Raw genomic sequence first — 22,100 nt, 5'->3', positions numbered from 1 at the left:
AAAAAAAAAAACAAGACCAGCCCAAAAAAAAAAAAAAAAAAAGTAGCTGCAGCTTCCCAAATTTGGCAAAAGTCTATAAACCTATAGATTCAAGAATCTAAAAGAATCTGAACAGGATAAATCCAAAGATTCCACTCCAAAACACAGTATAGTCAAAGTTCTGAAAACTGAAGACAAATAATCTTTAAAAAATAAAAGATAAATAATGCATTATCTACAGAGAAAAATAATTTGAGTGATAATAGACTTTTCATCAGAAATCATGGAGTCCAGAAGAAATAAAACATTTTTTAAGTACAAAAAGAGAAGAACTGTAAATTCTATATCCAGGGAAGAATATCTTTCATGGTATGAATGGGAAATCAAAACATTCTCAAATGAAAGAAAATTAATAGAATTATCACCAGCTGGTCTACTTTTAAGAAATGTCTAAAGGAAGTTCTCTAAACAGAAAAGATATAATAAAAGGAGAAATCTTGGAACATCAGGGGGAAAAAAAAAGAAAACGAGAAAAAGTAAAAACATAGGCAAATACATTTTATTTCTCTTGAGTTTCTAAATCATGTTTAAATGTTGAAGAAAATTATAGCACTTAGATATGGTTCTAAACATACATAGAGAAAATATTATAATTGTAGAGTAACTACTAAAAAGCTATACAAAGATATATACTCAAAAACATTAAAGACAAATTAAAAAGGAATTTTAAAAAGTGTTCAGGTAACCCACAGGAAGAAGGCATAAAAAAAAAAGAGAGAAGCTAAAAACAGAAGGAAAAAATAGGAAAAAAAAAATAGTAGACTTAAGCCCTAATGTACCTATAATTATATTAAATATAAATGATTCAAATATGCCAATTCAATGACAGAGACTGGCAGAGTGGATTTGAAAACATGACTGACCATATTTTATCTATGAGGAACTCAACTCAATATAATGATATGGGTAGACTGAAAGTAAAATAATGGGAGAAATATGTTAGGTAACCATTAATCAAAAAAAGCAAGAGTAGCAATTACCAGAGACAGAGAGGGACATTACATAACGAAAAAAGTGTTAATCCACCAAGTCATAACAATCCTAAATTTGCATGTACTAAATAAACAACAGATTAAAATAAGCGAAGCAAACACTGATAGAACTAAATAGAGAATTAGGCAAACTCACAATTAGAGTTGGAAACTTCGGGGCGCCTGGGTGGCTCAGTCGCTAAGTGTCTGCCTTCGGCTCAGGTCATGATCCCAGGATCCTGGGATCGAGCCCCGCATCGGACTCCCTACTTCACAGGAGGCCTGCTTCTCCCTCTCCCACTCCCCCTGCTTGTGTTCCCTCTCTCGCTGTATCTCTCTCTGTCAAATAAATAAAATCTTTAAAAAAAAAAAAAAGAGTTGGAAACTTCGACAACCCTCTCTCAACAACTGATAAAACAACTGGAGAGAAAATCAGCAAGGATCTATAAAAAGTCAGCAACACAGGGCACAGGGTGGCTCAGTCAGTTAAGCAGCGAATTTGATTTTGGTCAGGTCATGCTCTCAGTGTGGTGAGATCAAGCCCTATGTCAGGCTCATGAACTTTGGATGGAGCCTGCTTAAGATTCTCCCTCTTGCTCTGCCCCTCTCCACCCAAAAAAATAAAAACCTCAGCAACATCAACCAATAAGATTTGATCAACATTTATACAACACTCTATATAGACACATTCTTTACAAGCACTCATAGAGCATACATCAAAATAGACTATCCTGGGCCATTAAACAAACTTCAACAAATTTTTAAAAACTGAATTCATACAGTGTGTTTTATGACCACAGGGAATCAAATTAAAAATCAGTAATAGAAAGATAAAGGAAAAAACTCCAAACATTTAGAAATTAAATGACAGGGACACCTGGGTGGTTCAGTCGGTTAAGTGTCTGCCTTCAGCTCAGGTCATGATCCATCATGATCCCTGGGTCCTGGATCGAGTCCCACATCAGGCTCCCTGCTCAGCGGGAGCCTGCTTCTCCTTCTGCCTGCCATTCCCCCTGCTTGTGCGTGCTCTCTCTTGCTCACTCGTGCCCTCTCTCTCTCTCTGAAAAATAAAAGCTTAAAAAAAAAGAAATTAAATGACAAATTTCTAGTAATCTATGGATCACAGAGGAAGTCTCATGTGAAATTTAAAAATAAAAATTTGTAGGTCATAACTAAAGTAGTGCTGAGAGGAAACTTTATGATATTAAATGTTTGTATTAGTAAGAAGAAGAAGTTTCAAATAAATAATCTAAACTCCTATTTCAAGAATCTAGAAAATGAAGAGCAAAGTAAACTCAAATAAAGACAAAAATAGCAAAGAGCAGAAATCAGTGAAACTGGAAACAGAAAACGAAGCAAAATGAAATGTTAGGTAATATAGCTCCTAGAGTCGATGTGGATTCAGTAACCATAAATAGCATGTTCAATCATAATCTTCCTTCTGCTTCAGCAATATGAATGATAAAGAGAGGCAAAGAAAAGGTCATGGTCTGCATTTCTAAAAACTGCCTTTATGTGATGTAGAATCCTTCATTTTTCATATAGCTGGGAGAAGTTTCTGTCTACTACCATATGAAAAAATGTAACACGGGTTATTTATGTATTCATTCATTCATTCCTTTAATAGGTCTTTGAATTACATTCACCCTCCCTCAGAGTATTCATGGATTGATCTATCACAAAATAATAAGAATAATAAATAAATAAAATAAATAAACAGAAAAAGAATGTCTGAAAATTAATCTATACCTTCTATCACGGAAGCAGGCTATGGTGGCATGTGGTGGTATGTAAGTCTGATTCCTTTCCCTAAAGCTTATCAGAAATTCTTAGTGCTTTAATGCTTTGGTTTGGTAGTATGAGGTTGTACATTAGAAAGAAAGGATGGAATTCCAAGAAAAATGAGGCATATGTGGCAGCAATTCCATTTTGTAAATTTTGCAGCATGAAGCATACCCCCTGTGGCTGTCAACCTTGCCATTCTACCCTGGCTGCCAAGTCCTCTTTTATTATATGCTTCTTTTAATGATGACATCAAAGAGAATAACAGAGAAGCTTTTTGTTTTGGTTTTGGTTTTGCTGTGTCAGCATTACTCAAATATTAGTTTCACTATTCAGCTGTAATATCACATTCTCCAAATTGTTCCAAAACTAATAAAACTAAAGATAGCATCACTTATGCAGCTGGTAGGAAAGGGAACTCTATGTCTGAAAGGATCAGCGTTCACATCTCAATCATAACATAAAGCTTTGCAAATCTAATCTGATATCAGCTAATGGGATGATTTAGACATGCCAACTTGTAATACCACATAAAATTATGTCATTTAATTAAAGCTAAATTTATTAGACGCCTAAGAAGTTCACACAAATAAAGTTGTAATCTAAAATGAGGAAGTAAAATCACTTTTATTTGTGGATGTCATGGTAGTTGAGGTTGGAAGTTTTTAAGATTTATATGATATGTAACTACATCATAAATATATAACAACCATTGTTAAAATATGTCCAATACAGTGTAAAAAGAACACAGACTTGGAGTCTGCAGATCTCGGTTGAATCTCAGTTCTGCTGCTAACCTTGCCTGCAGTATTTGAAAAGTTACATAAACTCTGGGGCGTCTGGGTGGCTCAGTCAGTTAAGCGTCTGCCTTTGGCTCAGGTCATGACCCTGGAGTTCCAGGATGAAGTCCCGCATCAGGCTTCCTGCTCAGCAGGGAGTCTGCTTCTCCCTCTGACCCTCCCCCCTCTCATGTTTTCTCTCTCTCACACTTTCTCTCTCAAATAAATGAATAAAATCTTTAAAAAAAATGAAAAGTTACATAAACTATCTAAATCAAGGTTTTTCCCATCTGTTAAAAATACAATGATTAACTCAATTTTCTCATAACTAGCCTCTGAATAAGTCATCAATGTTGTCCTCATTAAAAAAAAGAGAGAGACTTGGAGTTAGGTAATTTGCATATGGTCACATGGGTAATTAGGATAGATGCAGGATTTGAGCCTGGAAAGTCTGATCTCACATCCCTTTTATAAGCCACAATGCTCTATTGTTTTCCTGACATATGGTTTTATTTCTAGGATCAAATCCATAAAACATCTTATAACTATCTGGCACATAAGACATACTCACTATTAGTTTTATCCTTGTTACTATTAGTATTAATATTATTATATATAATGTCCCAATGACTTCTGAAATAAGCCAATGCTTACATTTATTATTGAATCAAAAGTTTCTGTAGCCTTTATCTAATGTAATTCAACAGTCATGACATACATGTAAATCAGAATTTACCTGACATAATTTGTACTCATTTTAATGCTAGTTGTAACCTCTGTTTTTACCTCTTTTTTTTTTTTAACCTCATTTGAGTCCTTATCATACTCCAGTTAGAGAGATGTCTTTCTCTCCATTAGACATTAAGATCCTTAAAGGCAGGAACACTTTATTCATACTTTACTCATCTTTGTTTCCTCAAAGCTGTACACAACACTACCCCAGAGTTAACATAAAATGAATATGTGAAGAATGAATGATGATGAATGGTGACTGTTTCCTCATAATTTCTACTTTTTTGAGGAGATAAAAAGTCTAATAAAAACACTAGTGTTGGGTGGCTCAGTCAGTTAAGCATCTGCCTTTGGCTCAGGTCATGATCCCAGGGTCCTGGGATTGAGTCCCACATCGGGCTCCCTGCTCAGCGGGGAGTCTGCTTCTCCCTCTGCCTCTCTCTCTCTCTCAAATAAATAAAATCTTAAAAAAAAAAAAAAACACTAGTGTTTGGGAAAATCAAGAATTTCCATCACATCTGATTTGCTCTAAAGATGATGATAGGTTTTGAAAAATATATGAAGGTAAGAAGGCAGTTATGTGCATAGGATTCAACTGACTTATTCATACCCTCGAAGGGGCATAGAAGCAGCAACATCTGCCATAAGAAAGAAAAGGAAGTGGTCTAAAAATGCCTGGCTTCTCCTACATGCAGAGTGATAAAATGATTCTAAAATCTTCCCAGATATCATATCATGCTTAGATGAAAGTGATGGGAAGGAAAGCACCTACTCAACTTTGTGATCAGAGAAGTTCAAGTTTCTGAATCTTTAGCCTCAATGCTTGGTGTAAAAAGACCAAGGCCAATAATCTTGACTGAAAGTGATGACTGGAATAGCCCATGGAACCATCCCAAAGGTGCCTATGTCTCTAAGTGTTTTCAAGAAATTGAAACCCATGTTAATTACATTACATATTTATGGATGTATATTATTTAGCAAGCCTATGGCTATAATTCAAAGGTTAGAAGCAAATGTGTTAGGATATAAAATTCAAGTGTCATTTATAAGATTGTTTGCTTTATGTGAGTGGGACTTAGATTTCAACTTCACCATAAATTCTTAATTCAGAAGTTAGTGATTTAAAAGATGTTTTGTGATTATAGGTTCTAGTATGACATAATGAAAGAAATGAAATTCCTAGACCATAAAGGTCTTCGGTTACATTTTTTGGCATATGCTATAGAGAGCACTGTAAAGATCAGGGACAGAGATTAAGAATCTGCACATATGACCTAAGCCACAGAGAAGAAAGTATGCCCTTCATTTCTATTTCTTAAGGTATAAGAAATGGCTCAAATAATACAAACAATTATGCAGATACAAATCAATGCATTCTAGCCACAAGTATCAAATAGGTTCAGCTCCATCTCAGGCTGTTAATGAGTCAAAAGTAATATACATGATGTCACAAAGTAAGTTGCAAACTACAAAATCAAAAATCTGCTGTGTTTCAGAGGGGAAGAATGAAGGGGGGGAATCAGAGGGGGAGACGAACCATGAGAGAGGATGGACTCTGAAAAACAAACTGAGGGGAGGGGGGTGGGAGGATGGGTTAGCCTGGTAATGGGTATTAAGGAGGGCACGTTCTGCACGGAGCACTGGGTATTATACACAAACAATGAATCATGGAACACTACATCAAAAACTAATGATGTAATGTATGGTGATTAACATAACAATAAAAAAATTTTTTAAAAATCTGCTGTGTTTCTATACACCAACTTCAAACCATCAGAAAAAAAAGGTTTTTTTTAATCTCATTTATAATTGTATTAAAAAGAATAAAATACATAGGAATAAATTTAACCAAGGAGGCGAAAGACCTATATATTGAAAACTATAAGACATAAATGATAGAAATTGAAGAAGACATAAATAAATGGAAAGATATTCTGTACTTAAGGATTAGATGAATCAATATTGTTAAAATGTCCATACTATACAAAGCAATCTCCAGATTCACTGCACTCCCTATTAAAATTTCAATGGCATTTTTCAAAGAAATACAATAAATAATCCTAACATTTGTATGGAACCACACACACACACATGCACACACACACACACACACACACACACCATAGAGTAGCCAAAACTATCTTGAGAAAGAACAAAGATAGAGGCATCATGATCCCTGATTTCAAATTATATTAAGAGCTATGGTAATTAAAACAATGTGGTATTAGCATAAAAACAGATACATAGATCAATGGAACAGATACATACATAGAGAATGGAGTCCAGAAATAAAGCCATATATATATGGTCAACTAATTTATGAAAAAGGAGCCAAGAATATACAATGGGAAAAGGGTAGTCTTTTTAATAAATGGTGTTAGGAAAACTGGATAGCCACATGCAAAAGGCTAAGACTCGACCACTGTTTTACACCATAAACAAAAATCAACTTAAAATGGATTAAAGACATGAACATAAGACCTGGAACCATAGAACTCCTAAAAGAAAACACAGGCAGTAAGCTCCTTGACATAGGTCTTGGCAATGATTTCTCTTAATCTGACATCAACAGCAAGAGAAACAAAAGCAAAAATAAATGAGTGGAACTACACCACACTAAAAATCTTCTGCACAGCAAAGAGAAAAGGGAATCCTCCTGCACTGTTGATGGGAATGCAAATTGGTGCAGCCACTGTGGAAAACAGTACAGAGGTTTCTCAAAAGATGAAAAATAGGATTACCATATGATCCAGCAATTCCACTTCTGGGTATTTATCTGAAGGAAATGAAAACACTCTTGAAAAGATACATGCACCCCATGTTCTTTATAGCATGATTTACAATAGCCAAGATGTGAAAACAACCTAAATGTCCATCAGTGGGGTGAATGGATAAAGAAGAAGTGGTATATACGGCAATAAACCTGGCCTAGTTTTGTAAAAAAAAAAAAAAAGAAGAAGTGGTATATACACACAGTGGAACATTATTCAGCTATATAAAAGAATGAAGTCTTACCATTTGTAATAACATGGATGGACCTTGAGGGCAATATGCTAAGTGAAATAAGTCAGACAGAGAAAGGCAAATACTATGTGATCTCTCTTCTATGTTAAATCTTAAAAAAAACAAAACAAAACAAAACAAAATTAAATTAAAAAAACAAACAACAACAAACAACATAGATATAAGGAACAGATTGGTTCTTGCCAGGGATGGAGGATGGGGGGTTGGAGAAATGGGTGAAGGAAGCCAAACATTAAAAATAATAAAAAGTAAATACAGCACATTACTGAGCAGCACCAGAAAAAATTTGTGACAAAAAAGAAACTCTTTCAAAGAAGAGAAACAATCTCAAATTAGAGGTAAACTGCATATATACAGACACTAATAGTGACAACACAGTCATAGCTCAAATGCTCAAGTTTATCCGATAGATAATAGACAATTTATACCTAAAGTACTCCACAGTTAAATATAAAAAAACCCTTTTATTTGAATCAATTACCACATAGCTAATAAAACCAAAATGGAAAGACTCTGTAACTGACAAATATCTTTACTAGCAAATGGAGACATAAAGCTCAAAGATCTCATAATGACTAATGGCTTGAAAACACAGTTTCTCAATTTCTTTTATTCCGTTTGCTCCATGGTCCCCCACCCCCATACAACCTGGTTGTTTGGGGAGTATTCATAACAGGAGGGCCTTATATTTCCATAGCACTGAATGGTTTTCAAGTTCCTTTCTTTGGGAGTATCTCATTCGATGCTGTTTCCCCCCAATACCCACTGAAGTGTTAAGTGGCAATTATTTTTATTTTTTTTTTATAAAAAAGAAAATGGAGGTTTGAAGGACTTGATTTGGTGCTGGTGGTGGGGCTGAGAGTAGTCCCAGATCTTCCCTTCCTCGATTCTGCCCTCTTCTTCACCCATCAGGCTGTCCTGCTGACCCATGGGATGAAGACCAAGAGCTCCACAAGCAGGAGGGGAGGACTAATAACAGACGAAGGACTCGGGTGAAAAACGCTGCATTACAGAGGGAGCCACTGGGGTTATGAGGTAAGTGATCAGTGGTACAGATTTCACAAACAGCCTTGCAATGTATTTATTGAATGGATTCCTTATTAAGATCTACTTTGTCTACTCTGAATTTTCTGAAATAAACATCAAAACCAATGATAAAATAGCCTTAAATAAAGCAAAACTGGAGGAACTGAATAAGAGAGAAATTTCAACTATTTAAAGAACATCCTTTACCTTTGACAAAGAATTGTTCAGATTTATTACTCAGGTGAGAAACTAACAATATTGCCTGAGTCAAGTATATTGTCAGGGAAAGCCAAAACCCATTTCTTAAATAATGCTCAGACAAGATGAGGGTTTCCTCCAAAGGGGGCAATCTCTTCGTCTTTCTTTTTTTTTTTTTAATTTTAAAGATTTATTTATGTATTTGAGAGAGAGAGCACAAACAGGGGGAGTGGCAGAGGGAGAGGGAGAAGCAGGCTCCCTGCAGGGAGCCTGATGCAGCACTTAATCCCAGGACTCTGGGATCATGACCTGAGCACAAGGCAAACTCTTAATCGACTGAGCCACCTGGGCGCCCTCTCTTCATCTTTCTTGAGGGAAGAATAAAACCAAAGAGCATTAAGCCAGAAAACACAGAGGCCACATTTCAGAGCAAGCCCCAGTATTCTGGAAGAAAGATTTAAAGACTTCCCAGCAGAACCAATATTGGTTCAGTTTAGTTTAAAATCCAGTTGGTAATGTGTGCACAGAATGAATCCCTGATGCTGTATCCAGGGTCAAAGATTCCACAGAAGCTTGTGGGAGGAAAATATAAAACCAATAAAATTTTATCTATTAACCTAATTTTTTACATTAATAAATAAAGTCCATCATTATATAGTTGTTGGTAAACATCATCAAAAAGAACCATTCTGGGGTGTCTGGGTGGCTCAGTCCTTTAAGTGTCTGCCTTCTATCAGGGTCCTGGGATAGAGAATCTCATCAGGCTTTGTGCTCAGTGCAGAATCTGCTTCTCCCTCTCCCTCTGCTCCGCCCCCCCGCCCCAGTCATGCTCCCCCTCTCTACAATAAATAAATAAAAATCTTAAAAAAAAAATTCTTCATGGATAATCATGTTATGTATCAAAAAAATAAATTTAGTGCATAATCTTGGGCAAGTTGTATATTGGGAAAAAATATTATAAAACACATTATTAAGACAAATGATGAAATTAGTATATGAGCCATAGATTAGATTAAAAATATTATTATTATTTTTAAAGATTGTATTTATTTGAGAGAGAGAGAGCATGGGTGCGGGCAAGCTGGGAGAGGGGCAGAGAGGGAGGGAGAAGGAGAGAGAGAATCCCAAGCAGGTTCCATACTCCACACTGAGCGTGGAGCCCAACTCAGGGCTCCATCCCAGCATGCTGAGCCGAAACCAAGAATTGGACGCTTAACCAACTGAGCCACCCAAGCACCCCTAGATAAAAAATATTATTAAAATATTATTACATTTCCTAAATTTGATAATATCCTTGTTCTTGTTCTTAGAAAAGAAACACTGACATATCAAGGTGTCAAGAGACATGATATATTGTGCAGGACCCGGGGATACTGATGGTGGGAAGCCATTGCCACCCAGGTCTGTAGGTGCAGAGGGAGAAGAAAGTGTTACTGGAATGTCCTAAGGGCAGTAGCTCTGGGAAGGGGGCTGCTCCACAGGAGAAGGGGAAGCACAGGGAATGGGAGCTTCTGTGATGAGTAAGAATTGTCAGATGGAGGGGTGCTTGGGTGGCTCAGAAGGTTAAGCGTCTGCCTTCGGCTCAGGTCATGATCCCAGGGTCCTGGGATCGAGCCCCACATTGGGCTCCCTGCTCAGTGGGGGACCTGCTTCTCCCCCTTCCTCTGCTTCTCCCCCTGCTCTCTATCTCTGTCTCGAATGAATACATAAAAAAAAAAAAAAGAATTGTCAGATGGACAAAGGAGAGCCTAAGTGTCCAAGAAAAAGGGTGCTCCATGTGTAAAGACAGGGAAGTCTTTGAGAGCATGGCAGTTGGGGGAACAAGAGTATGAAGATACTGTAGGCAGGGGTCTCCTGTATCCTATAATGGATAGAGTACCAAAAAAAAAACTAGTGAGGAAGTGATAATGCCCCAACTTATGTGGTTATCCCCACATCAGTCATTGGCCTTCTTCCTCAAATAGTGCTTATCAAAATGTTACTACCAGAGAGCGAAATATAGAAAAGTACCAGCAGTGTCTGAACTTGCAGATCTGCACCACATATTTAGAGGTGCCAACAAAGAGAATTTCCAGATTCTGAGGCTGACTTTTCAACAATGTCACTATTATTTAACTCAATAGTTACTTGCAAAGAGGATGGTATGTATAGATAGATCGATCAATAGATAGATAGATGCATATATGTATTCACTATTCCCTGCATTTATTTTTCAAATGGTAGAACTCTAAATACAGTGTAATAAAATCTATAAATGAATCCTTATTTTAAGTGTTCAAACATTTATGAGGAGAACATTTTTTTTTCAGTCCCCTATAGGGTGGCCTCTGAACTTAGAATCGGTTTATAAGAGATCCTAGGGCCTCACCACACACTTATTGATTAGAATCTCTGGAATTTGGCCCCTAAAATCTACATTTTAATTTAGAGAATCTGTTCTTAAGCCTTGAAATCCTTTGAGAAGGCACCAAGAGGGTGGAGATACCCCCCCCCCGCACCCCCGAGGGTCTTCAATAAAGCAGGACCACTGTGCTGGCCACGTCCACTCCGGGGCTTCTACTTCTGCAGGGAAAAGAGTGAATTGCAGACTCAGGTGTGGCTTTGACTCCAAGCTGGCAGGAAGGCCCACCAGGTAGCCTTCCAGATCTCCTCTAACCTGAAGGTGGTAAGTCTTTGTTTGTTTTAAACTATTTCAAAGCTTTGGCCCACAGGGCAGTGACAAATAGTTGGGGGCCACAGAAGTACAAGGAAATTGAAATCACAGATGTATCAAACCAGAAGAGCGCATGCTCCCGGCCCCCTCCCCACACACATTTTTTCTTGAGCTGTTGTCTCAGAAACAGAGAAAACCCTAAATCACCCTTTTGCTTTCTGAAATGTATCAAGTTTCTCCTATTCAAAGATAAAAGCAACCCAGCGTACCTCAGCTACCACAATCCAAGCTCAGTGTTTGTTAAAACCCTCAGAGATTAAGGCTAAATAATTTGCCGACACTGATTTTTTTTAAATATATTCAAATGCCTAAGTTGAGGATCTTGCAGCGAGGCCAACTCCAGTGCAGTTAGAATGTGCCTTCTAGAAAAAAGCAGAGAAAGGTGTCCAGAGATATTTTAAGAGCATAAGCGTGAGGAGCAACACCAAATGAAAAACAGAGCCACCTACTGCTCAAGACCATCTTAACCAGAAGAGGTGCTGCCCGGAGGAGCCCAGGCTGGGGAAGGATTGGGGGGTGGAGCTGGCTGGGGGCCACACCTGGTGGCTTTTCTCAGCTAGGCCTCCCTGGGCCCCTTTGTCCAGGCTGAGGGCAATCACTTCTACATGACAGAGGGCTGACCAAGGAGGCAAAATGGGCACGGAAGGAAAAGAAAGGTGTAAATGAAGGAGCGCCAAGAGCAGAGACCAGCTATTGGGAGCCCTGTGAAAGTTGGAAACTCCTCTCTTTAAAACTGTTCACAACTTCACACAGAAACATAGCCTCGGGGGAAAACAATGTTAGAGCTGAAGGTGTAAGAGTAAGACAGAGCTGCCTAATTAAGTAGATGGCAATCTGTCCTTGCCAGCCGGCCTCCCTGGCCTGGGGTCACCAGTAGGCCACTTACAACCGACCTTCCTTTTACAGGAGGCTGGGGAGCTGTGGAGGGGGAGGGAGGGCAGGAACTCAAAACTTTAAATAACCCACGTCTGCTCTACTTCTCAATTAACACGTTAATTAGGAAACCACTGGAATCGTGGGCGTGGGCTCGTCAGTCTCCTCACACTTAAAAGTTGCTGCAGTTCTGCCGCCAGCACCCAAGATGGAAGGCCTCTCCGCCGGGCGGCAGCGCATGTGTTCAAATGGGGGAACCGTCAAGTGGCGAAGATTTATACAAATGAGGGCATTGTGTGTTCAAAAGGAGATTGGTATGTTTGATCTTGATTACCTTTTCCACAAGATAACATTCATTAAGTCAGATAAGTAAATGTTGATGTGTTCATTCTCTTTCAATTGTCAACAGGTAGAACACAGGGCAGCCATCACACCAGGTCTAACTTCCATCCGTTACCAATGGGCTGAGACAAAAACCATTTTCCTACCACAGCATTACCTAAGATGACTTATGACATGCAAAGCACAAAACTGCTCTGAGTTTCATTGACTCTGTGTGTGTGTGTGGATTCGCACTGTAGTTCAAAGAGCTAAAAGCAGTCCAGCAAATAAGCTACTCCGTGACAATTTCTCAAGTCAAGTTGAATGCTTGACTCTACCGTCTAATTAACATTTATGCTGACCCATAGCAAAGTTGCCAGTCCTCATTCCCTGAAAGCCCCAGACCTGCAGACCCTCAATAATTTGTAAAATCAGTAACTTTACAACAACTCCACGAATCAGGTAATGTCTTTGTGACTGAAGGGTTTTGCTAATTCAGTCCTTTGAATTTCCGTCCAGTAATTTTCTTAATTAAGCTGAGATGTTTTAATGAGTCACTGCCATTTTCCGTTCTGGGCACAACCAAGGTGTCATTGCTGGAGTTAAATCAGAGCCACTATCTTTTGACACAGCTACGGGACGTGGCTACAACTCATCAAGGGGCACCTGACTACAGTATTTGGAAGAGGGATACAATGACAAGGCATTCCTACAGAGCCTCTGCCTTTTTCTTTTGTAGAACCTTCTATAGATGGGTGGAGACCTTCATTTTCACAACTACGAATCATTCTGGAAATGAGAGAACTACTAAGCAGATAGATTATGATTACCCAAATTCATCTTTTTTAGAGGATCTTCTATCACTCTCTGTGTTGGAGTTCCCGTCCTCTGGGTTCCCATGCTTTGGAACTTTCCTCTGTCCTTACACCTGCCCACAGCATGTTGTTATTAACCCTTTGTCAGGCTCCTCAGAAGACTCTGCACTCCTAAAGATCAGGGGCCTTGTGTTACTCATCTTGATCTCCAACACTCAAAATAGTACCTGATAACCAATATTTGCTGATGTCAACAGGGGGCTGGAACCAAAGGCAGGTCTTCTGATGATGGTGGGCCCTAAAGAGAAGGGTCCCTGGAGTAGAAATGATCCAAATGCCCCCACAGTTCTACCTCCACTGAGATATACACAGACCATAAATTAATCTGATCCCATAAAGCAAGCCAGCATTGCCCACCTTTCCTGAAGAGAACAGGATTCGAAGAGGGAAAAGGGCATGATGTGAAGGTATGAGGGTAAGCAGAGCAGCGAAAGCCGACCTCGGCTCTTTATTTCACTAATCTCTGTAGGTAGCAATTTGCAGTCTTGAAACATGTGTGACCTTTCTAGGCCTTAGACTTTGTGAGATGAGCCAAAGAATGATTGAGGGAAGAGCCCTGAATTGCAAGGTTCTATATTAAGTTCTGCCACAGATTGCTGTGTGACTTCAGGAAAATCATTTCTTAAAGTCTCAGCTTCTGTAAATGTATAAGGAAGAGTTTGGATGACGTCATTCAGCATACATCTACCAAGCACCTGCCAAGAACCAGGCGTTGTCACAGGTGCTGGGGGACAGCAGTGAGCCACGCAAATGAAGCCCCCGCCCTCAGGAGTTCAGCTGCAGAGGAAAACACACAAGAACAATAGTTAAGAGTTAAGAGTGATGAATGCTCTGAAGACAAAGAAGAGCAAACTCCCTGGGTTAAGCCAGGAATGGAGTGTTCCTGTGCAGTAAGATATGGGGAATACTATGACCCAAAAATCAAAATCGGAAAGTGCCTTATTGATTATCTGGTGCCCCACTGAATTTTACAACCCACGGTAACAAGGTAGGTAGGTGAGTAGGGAAGCAGATAGATGGGTGGAGTTCAAGTTATGACTACGTGTACAGGTTGATGACCCGTCTTTCCCTCTCTGCAAGGACACATGAGATGAGCGGTGATCTCTGCCCAAGAGGTGATCATTAGTTGTCTTTCCCAACTGGACAATCAGTGGACTAGTAATTTCATGTTAATAGCTTCACATCAGCCATGGAAACTGGTAAATACTACAAATCGGGATTTTTTCGATTCTTTTCACGTCGGGGGAAAGCCAGCTGTTTTAACCTTTACCAACGGATCTTAAGGCACCTTCCAACCTTGTATCACTGGGATGTGGCATCATTTGATCCTATTAAGAGGTTTATATTCTCTCAGAACTATCATAATTACAGTAACCAGAAAGGCAACCAGGAAAAAAAAGCAAGATCTCACCCCAAAAGGTATGCTGACAAAGGCATCTCCTGTTAGTTTTGGGCCAAAGTGAGGGTCTGTTCACTTCAACAAAAGCCTCCTTTGGTCTCTGGAACTTGTCTAGTAGTTTGAGTGTGAGAATCCTTTTTTAGTTTTATTTAATTGCCTCCAGCTGTAGGAATCCCTTTTGCCTCCAATCTATTGAAACCAGCCTTTTGGTTAACCTCCCTGTTTGTTTAAATTCCAAACCCACAGACTGTTTTTCCTTCTTTTGTTTTATATTCTATTTCAGAGACTGGGAAGGTGGGATGGAGGAGGCAGCCCAAAAGCTGTGGGGGCAGCCCTGGGAGCTCAGGAGGCCCACGCTCACGAGTGCCCGGACTCATTCTACTGAGGAAGAGGCAAAAGGTTCCCAGATCCAAGGCTCACGAGAGGTTGCTGAGTTAGCGGTTCCAGTGAGGCAGAAAAGCCCAGAAAGGGAAGGCCATGATCACATTGGCACTTTGATGCTGTGTGACCTTAAATATGTCTCCTGCCCCTCTTTGAATCTTGGGTCTCTCCTATGTGGATGAAGGGAATGGAATTAGATACCTCCCAGTTACATTCGGCTCTAAAACTCTAGGATCCTCAAGACGGAGATGCAAACTTTCCTCATTCAAGACTCTGCTTATTCAGTTAGGGATATTGACCGATCCCACCGGAGTCCTTTAAGTGCCATAAAGCAATGAATCTACATAATGATGTTCCGGTGACGTGAAAGCTGTTATTGTAGATACATCAGAACCTAAAAGGCAGCCCATAAATAAGCGAACAGTGTTTCTTAGTAAAGGAACAGACGCAGAAGAATTAAGTTGATGTGCTACAGTCCCCTAGACCCTCGCTCAGATCCTACTGACTTTACCTTCCATTCAAATACAAATGCCTAGCTCTGAAATTCAGTTTCCTCATCTATATCATGGGACTGATGATCTTGACCTGACAGAGTTATTGGAATGATTAAATTAAGTAAAATACGATTTGTAGCAGACTTGGGCCATAACAGGCCTTTGGTAATGTGGTTCTACCTTCTTCCCAGCTGCAGTAAATCCAGTTGCTCAGGATAAATCTTTCAAAAAACACTTGCTTTTATGGATAAGTTTTCAGGTCCATAGATAAGTTTCTAAAGTTCAAAATGCAGTTAACGCTTGAACAGCACCGGGGTTAGGGGTGCCAACCCCCCATGCAGTTGAAAATCCATGTGTAACTTCTGACTCCCCCAAAATGTGACCACTAATAGCTCACTGTCGACTGGGAGCCTTGCCAATAGCATAAACAGTTGATTAACACATATTTTGTACATTCTATGTATTCTATACCAAATTCTCTCAATAAAGCAAGCTAGAGAAAAAAAAAATGTTCTTAAGAAAATCCTAAGAAAGAGAAAATACATTTACAGTATTGTACTGTGTTTACCGAAAACAACCCATGTGTAAGAGGACATGCAGACTTCAAACCTGTGTCGTTCAAGGGTCAACTGTATTTTTTTAAAAGTCACTTTTAAATGTAAAAGTCCATGAATCTTACCACAGGAGAATGCTGGAGTAAAGTGTTTGGACAATGGTACTTCTTTCAGGAGAGTTGCCAGGTGGTCCTCCAGGCCTGGGGCGTGTGCTGGTACTGCTGGGGTTCCTTCTGGGAAACAAGGAACACAGTGCTGGAGAGGGCCCTGGGCCCTTCAGCAACTCTGTGGAGAATCCCGTCAGCTCCGTGACACTGGACCGTGAAGGCCCCGGGGAAGGCACCTCTTCCCACCTACGTGGTAGTAGGCCTCTGCCTCCCGGGCCAGCCATCAGTCTGGGAATCCTTCCTGGGCTCCACTGTCCACATCCAGGATCAGCCCCTGACAACACTAGTGGATAAGCAATGTCCTTCCTCCGAATCCCCCTATTTCACTCTTACACCAGAGCCCTTATCCTAGGCTCCCACCCCCACCGCACCTGTATGTTTTAAAAACTATGCTCCCTTATTTTCTCCATTAAGCTGACATTTTAGCTTGATGTTATAAAGAAATCTTTCCATTAGACTAATTGATTCTAAGATATCAGTGACTTGTCGACATTTAAGAGGAATGCCTGCCTGTTAAAAGAGAATCTTATTATCTGCAAAATTAAATCATTAATGATAGGAATTCTGTCAGTGAAAAGTGAAATTAAGATTTTTGGGGACAATCTGGAATGGATTATTTAGCAACGGAGACTTCTTGGAACCTCTTAACGCACTCCACATGGGGGACCACCTACTCTCCCGCTTCTCTTGGTCTTAGTCTCCTCTTTGCTCCCCACTTAACAGCTCCCAGCGACAGACCCGCACATGCGCACACACCCAGATGCGCACGCGCAGGCCATCAGCTCTGCAGAATGGTCAGGAGCTACCCCGGGTGAGTGCCTTTACTTAAGTGTAGTGTGATAGGTGACGATATGCAACATCACTTTACTATTCCTTGGAATTTTACTTCTTAAACAAAATATGTCCTCTCCTTCCACTACTTGATCTGCAGAGAAAATGAGGCCAGTTGCCAGGCGTGCTGGAATGTTTGCCTTACCTCCTCGCACATCTCTCTATTCGCTCAAGATCAAAAGCCAAAAGACCAGTCCTGAAAACACTCTGGTGTTTGGGCTATTTTTAGCCACCTCTTCCCTCCCTTGCACCTCTTTCAACCAAGCCTGCAGTTTGAGGGGGGCGAGGGGGAGGGTCTCTGTTCATCCCCGCCCCTGCACAGACCCAAAACCCCATGGCATGGGTGCCGAGGGGAGTCCGTGTCCTTTGCGTAACCTGGCCTGATGTTAATCACGCTGCGGTGACACCCTCTCCACCAGCAAGGCAGTGGAAACTGCCCTCCCTGCTGCCACCCCCGCCCCTCCACAGCGGCCCACTCAGTGCGGGCTCCCCATGGAGTCTGCCCTACCTCACCCTACCCGGGGCTGGCGAAGTCGGGGCCTCCCTGAGCAAGCTTGGGTTTAGGAAGCTCCCAGCCGGCTCAGTGAGTAAAAAAATAAAAGCATCTGTTGTTGTTGGTTTTCTGTCTCTTTTTTTAACGTTAAGGGGAAGAAGAGAAAAGAGCTCAGTAATGTGATCTTTTCCTAAACCCCACCCTGCTCTGAGTGTAATCAGGTAATATCCATTACACAAAGAATTTCAAAGGTTCCTTTTCTGAGGCTCTCAGCCACAATGCTGCCCATTGTTTACACTTTAATTAACTTCTGTTTTACTGATTTATTAAAAAAAAAAGATGAATTAGCCTTATGCTTGGAGTTGAATTATTGCAATTTGAAACTCCTCATACCTTTCTCAAGAACTTCAAAGCCCAGCGAAGGTTGTTTATGCGCAGGAAATCAAATTAGCAAAACTATTACAGTGGCTTAATGGCTTAGGGTGGTCAGGTTGATGAGAAACAGTAATTGGAAAGTGCCCCCCTCCACGCCCCCAGCCCAAAGCTGACTCTTTTAAAACTGCAAGTGGGTTCGCTGGCTCGGTCCAGAGTGCTTCAAAGGATAGGGCTGCACTGGGGTCTGCCCACGTAAGAGCCCACCTATTTCACGTGGAGAGCTTCAAATGAAAGAGAGGGAAGGAGAAAATCGAGATGGAATTTGGGAGAGAGAATGAAGAAAATGTGTTGTGAATGAAGACAATCAGCTGGCAAATAAGAAACACATTTGAATGTGTAATGAAAATGAATTGCATAATTCCACAAAACCAGACGCTGGTCCATTCAGAAATAAAATACCGCAGCCTGCGGAATATGCTCTGGGAATCTAAAGAAGGCTGGCTGACCACACTTAAGGCAGCCCAGGAGACGAATAATTATATTTTGGTGTCAGCACATCCTTTTTCCACAATGACCATACACGCAGAAAAGAAAAGCAATGGTTATTTCAGACTCTTCCACGGCTGTGAGGAAACGCCAGTGGAAGACCCGGCAATGCTCTCATGGAAATCACAAACACGGATTAATAGCCTTGTCCAAAAGTTTGTGTGAGTAAGCATCTCATAAAAGCATGTGTTTGTATGAACCATTAATGATGCCTGCTGAGGACTCTGGAGTTAGGTAATAAAAATAACCAAGTATTCAAAAGCCTTTAGCTTTTTATGACCAGAAAATAACTGCGTTGAATCTGCCGTGAATGATGTGCTTGCTACAGTCGGCCCAGCGTCTGTAGAGTGAGGGCCAACCTGAAACCCCAAAATACCCACACAGCTCCCCCAAATGCTCCGGTGGCTAGCTGTGAAAGGGAGTAAACCAGGACAGAAAATAAACTCTCTAAGTACCAAAGCATAAATTACCACACTCTAATCCTTAGTTGTTAAAATGAACAGATCCTCTGGAACAAACCTTTTCCTGTACCACTAAAATACGTAATTCAGTGTCTGAAGCTTCTATAAAGAGTGGCCCAAACTAAGCCGCAGTAGAAGCGGTCAGACAGAATTAGTCCAGAATCTGATACAGACCTTAAAAAGATTAAGCTATAAGAGCATTTTACATCTATATGATGTAAAATAACTCAACACATGCCTAGAAATCGGGCTGAATCTGAAGAATTCCAGGTAATGGACTGCAAGGAAATTTTATAAGATGTTTCTCCTTGGGGCTATCATAAAAGGAATATTAGATCTGAAGGTAGATCTTTGGGTTCTAGTCCTCAGTTCTCTCCACTTTGCTATATGACCTTGGATGAGTTTATACAAACCTCAGTATCCTTATCTATAAAATGGGAATAAAAAAACAAACCTAGCTTCCTCTCATGGCTGTCGTCAAGATCAAGCAAAAGGACACCCACCGTAAGCTGAAGGCAGCATATCCATGCAAGGGGGTTGTGTTCATAAGGAATTTTGGTTTTTGAATTGTTCTGCCATTAAAACTTAAAGAATAAAAGAAATTATACTTTTTTCAATCAGGAAATCTTTCATCAGGCCCAAATGTTGGGGGGCCTAGCTTACAGTTATTTTAAAGACTACATTTTTCAATATGGATATTTCAGTAAGTTATGAGCAGGCACCAAGTGTGTGATGGGAAGTGACAGCTTGATCATGGAGGTTTGTTTGTTCGCTGTTGCTCTTTTTATATGTTTGAACCTGAAATAAGGTCATGCTTTGCAGATAATTTTAGGAAAAAATTTAGAAACTAGGGTAACATGTTATGACTGGCCATTTCATTCTGAATAAAATGGTTTCAACTCATTTAAAAATGGTAAGTATATGTTTTTAAATGAAGCATTAGCCTGAATAACATGCACTTTGTAAAATAGACAATTACTTTCAAAATTTAGCATGCAGGTTATGGCCAATCCCAGAGAAAAAAATGTAATTGCATGCTTTAACAAATAAAACTTAGAATGGGCTCACATTTTTAAATATTATGAAAGTGTTTTTTAGCCCGACAGCCCCTCATTAAAAAGTAGAAGGTGGTGTCATCTTCACTTACCACACGGACAACAGAGGTCTGGCAAGCTTGAAGACTTTGCCCTGAGTCACACAGTTAGTGGAGCTTTCGAGTTCAGAGTTGTTGTTTTTTCTTATGTTGACTATCAATTTTCAAATAGAAGGAAGTGGGTCCATTTGATACATTTGAACATGATCATGTGTTTTGGATTTTTCCCACATAGTTCAATGAGAGAGAATTTTGAGAAATATCTCAAATCAAAATGAAACCATCATATATAAAACACCAGGAAAAGTTAGGATCCAGTTCCCATCCATGTCTCTTTTGAATCCCAGAGAATTTGGTCCACAGGGAACAATGTCTAGGCAAGAGAAAGACAACAGAAAAGGGATTTTAGCTGGGAGCCAAATGGGCCAACCAGTAACTATGCATGGATGGCAATGGGCACAGCCTGGCCTGAGTGCAGACAGCAGCCACAGCTAGAAGAAGCCCATATCCTGAAAGCAAAGCCAAGAACCTGTGCCCACAATAGGTAGGACTCAGGAGAACTGAGAGAACTTTGCAAGATAGCTCTTAAATGGAGTAAATCACTTTTAAACTGGATAAAGTCTGTACCACAGGACACAGGGAATGAATCAAGAAATAATGGCCGTCCAAGCTCATGTTATCACTAAGGCTATTTGACAGTATAAGGTGGGAGTTCCTTAGTGTCAGTGTTTACATCCAAAAGAGGATTAGACACCATTCAGTAAATAACTCTTCAGATCAAAAAGTGTTTGAGAAAAGGGAGAGATATAGTCCTTCTCCTGCTTCTCAGAACAACAAAGACACAGAGAATAAAATGCAGGGGATCAAGGTTGCTCACACCACACATAGAGCTGGAAGGCGAGACCGGCAACAAGGAGAAGCTAAGACCCTAGGGCCATGTACTAAATAATTAACATCGGGTATTTACTAGCATGTGTTAGAGGAAAGATCCACTTCCAAAGGTATATAGATAAAGATTTGGAATTCAAGTGAACCTAGAGAAACTAAAGATCTCCCATAAAGAGTGATAGCAGCTTTGAAACAAGAAAGTAACATGCCAGTGGGAGGAAAACAATTTGAGCAGAAATTAGACCACCTAAGAAGCATAGCCTTGACGAAATTAGAAGGAAGTCTAATGCCTTAACCAAATCTGGGTGAAAGGTTTTCACATTTGTTTGGTAAGGCTAAACAAACCAATGTTAATATCAAAACCTCTTTTGATACTCAAGTTAACAGTATAGTTATGTTATATGTTAATGTTTTCTTGGCTAATCCTTCAGCTAATAAGGGTATTATACAGTACCTAGCAAAAGAACCTGCCCAGTTATTATTACAGATTGATATTAAGACTATTTCAATCATTATCTGGCAAAACAATATCAACATCTGAGGCTAGAAGGCATATTACTTATGACAAAATCCAACTCTTTCCTATTCTTTGGGCCTCTTTATACAGATAGATAGGTGAAAATTATATAATAAAAGATGGATGGATGGATGGATGGATGGACGGATGGACAGATGGACGGAGGGAGAGAGAAGGGCAAATAGATGAGTGGTAGAAATAGATGAGGGTGAGGAAGAGCAGAGGCAAAGGAGACAAGTACCATTTCTGCCTGCCTGTCAAGCCTGATATATCCTCCATTGTTCATTTAGCCTACAAACATGTTTAATGGTAGGTAGTTCGATTCCATTTCCTACCTATCACTTTCTAACTCTAAGTTCCCAAGTGGCAGGGCCAGAACTCTGTGGATTCTCTCATAAAGGAACTAGTACAAAAATCACAAGTAGATAACAGATTTTCTTAATGTGGGGTTGATAGGATGATAGATCTAATATGAATTAAGGCACTGAGAGAAAATCTGGCACTGGGTTTTATCACAAAGGGCAGAGATGTAAATTCCAAAGTAAAATTTCAATGTAAAATTACTACT

Source organism: Leptonychotes weddellii, chromosome 3 (assembly GCF_054177405.1).
Source record: "Leptonychotes weddellii isolate Sample4059 chromosome 3, ASM5417740v2, whole genome shotgun sequence".
NCBI lineage: Eukaryota > Metazoa > Chordata > Mammalia > Carnivora > Phocidae > Leptonychotes > Leptonychotes weddellii.
The sequence above is the reverse complement of the archived record's forward strand: the minus strand, read 5'-3'. Positions refer to the sequence as shown.